Raw genomic sequence first — 2,785 nt, forward strand, 5'->3', positions numbered from 1 at the left:
TGGAGCTAGGCACTGCAAGGCCTGGATTAACCTCTACATCACCAGAGGAACAGAAGAGGAGTAGGATAAGGGTATGGCTAAAGGCTATAAGAACTGGTCGTCTAGTACGTTCAGAACAGAGAGTAGAAGGAGCAGGTTTCTGGGCACGATAGAATAGATTCAAGGCATAATGTACAGACAAAGTTATGGTAGGATGTGACTACAGCGGAGGTAAACCTAGGCATAGAGTGACGATGAGAGAGATAATTGTCCCACTAAGCACAAACTAGATGGGATGGTGTATCGCTGCAGAATGCTGTGGTATCCATGCTGGTTAAGTGTGCCTTGAATATGAAATAGACAGTGTAACCAGCAAAGCACCCCACACCACCCCCACACATCACACCTCCTTCTCCATGCTTCACGGTGGGAATTACACAGGCGGAGATCATCCGTTCACCTACTCTGCATCTCACAAAGACACTGCGGTTGGAACCAAAAATCTCTAATTTGGACTCATCAGACCAAAGGACAGATGTCCACCTGTCTAATGTCCATTGCTCATGTTTCTTGGCCCAAACAAGAATCTTCTTCTTGTTGCTGTCCTTTAGTAGTGATTTATTTGCAGCAATTTGAGCATGAATACCTGATTCACGCAGTCTCCTCTGAACAGTTGATGTTGAGATGTGTCTGTTATTTGAACTCTGTAAAGCATTTATTTGGGCTGCAATCTGAGGCTGGTAACTCTAATGAACTTATCCTCTGCTGCAGAGGTAACTCTGGGTCTTCCTTTCCTGTGGTGGTCCTCATGAGATCCAGTTTCATCATAGCGCTTGATGGTTTTTGCGACTGCACTTGAAGAAACTTTCAAGTTCTGGACATTTTCCGGATTGACTGATCTTCATGTCTTAAAGTAATGATGGACTGTTGTTTCTCTTTGCTTATTTGAGCTGTTCTTGCCATAATATGGATTTGGTCTTTTACCAAATAGCGCTATCTCTTGTATACCACCCCTACCTTGTCACAGCATAACTGATTGGCTCAAACACATTAAGGAAAGACATTCCACATATTAACTTTTAACATGGCACACCTGTTAATTGAAATGCATTCCAGGTGACTACCTCATGAAGCTGGTTGAGAGAATGCCAAGAGTGTGAAAAGCTGTCAAGGCAAAGGGTGTTTACCACTTTTTTTGCTTACTACATGATTCCATATGTGTTATTTCATAGTTTTGATGTCTTCACTATTATCCTACAATGTAAAAAATAGTAAAAATAAAGAAACACCCTGGAATGAGTAGGTGTGTCCAAACTTTTGACGGGTACTGTATATTTTTTCTGATTTATCAATAGCCTAATACTTGATACTTTATTTGTGTCTTGACCCCTGGTGGAGTCAGCATGTACACTGCTAGGTAAATAGTTTAAAACAATGGCGTAATGTACTTAAGTAGATATACTTTAAAGTACTACTTAAGTCGTTTTTTGGGGTATCTGTACTTTACTATACTATTTATATTTTTGACAACTTTTACTTCACTAAATTTTCAAAAAAATTGATGTACTTTTTACTCCCTACATTTTCCTTGACACCCAAAAGTACTCGCTCATTACATTTTGAAGGCTTTGCAGGACAGGAAAATGGTCGGACTCACTAAACACAAATGCATCGTTTTTAAAATTAGATCTAAGTGTTGGAGTGTGCCCCATTGTCACGTTCTGACCTTAGTTCTTTTATTTATGTCTTTGTTTTAGTATGGTCATGGCGTGAGTTGGGTGGGTTGTCTATGTTCGTTTTTCTATGTTGTGTTTTGAGTTTGGCCTGGTATGGTTCTCAATCAGAGGCAGGTGTCATTAGTTGTCTGATTGAGAATCATACTTAGGTCGCCTTTTTCCACCTGTGTTTCGTGGGTGTTTATTTTCCTGTTTAGTGTTTTTTTGTCATTCACCTTACGGGACTGTTCGTTGGTCGTTTATTGTTTCGTTCAAGTGTTCTATTACTTAATTAAAAGATATGAACATTTACCACGCTGCGCATTGGTCCTCCGATCCTTCTTACTACTCCTCCTCCTCAGAAGAGGAAGACGAGAATCATTACACCCATGCTATCCATATATTTTGAAAACAAGAAAATTGTGCGGTCTGCTTTGCTTAATATAAGAACTTTGAAATGATTTATACTTTTACTTTTGATACTTTTAAGTATATGTAAAACCAACTACTTTTACTCAAGTATTTTACTGGGTAACTTTTACTTTTGTAACCTTCTATTTAAGTATCTATACTTTTACTGAAGTATGGCAATTGGGTACTTTTTCCACCACTGTTTTAAAATAGCTATAAGGCACCTCGGGGGTTTGTGGTATATTGCCAATATACCAAGGCTAAGGGCTGTAATCTAGGCACGAAACACCAGGCACTCCCAAATTGCGTCGTCGTCGTGCATAAGAACAGCAGTTAGCATTGGTATTGTATTATTGGCCTTATACCAGACATCGACCCTTATTGCTTAATTAACTACATGGGGAACGGAAATATATTATTTTCTGTTGCATTCTATTCAAAAAGTCGACATTTCTAACACAGACACACATTTTCATTCAATCACAAGTGTTCTTTTATTTTTTCTTATCGAAGTCTTTTCAGAAAAACGTTGCATGCTTGACTAGCAGATGTGACTTGACACTAGATTAGAGCATTACAACATGCAGTCTACCTCGTTGACAAATGTCTCGCACTGAGTAGAGTTCGTAGAGGGCTTGTTCTCGTTGATCTGGAGCTGTCCTTGGTGATGTACAACTCAA

The sequence above is a fragment of the Oncorhynchus nerka genome, linkage group LG9b (assembly GCF_034236695.1).
Source record: "Oncorhynchus nerka isolate Pitt River linkage group LG9b, Oner_Uvic_2.0, whole genome shotgun sequence".
Classification (NCBI taxonomy): Eukaryota; Metazoa; Chordata; class Actinopteri; order Salmoniformes; family Salmonidae; genus Oncorhynchus; species Oncorhynchus nerka.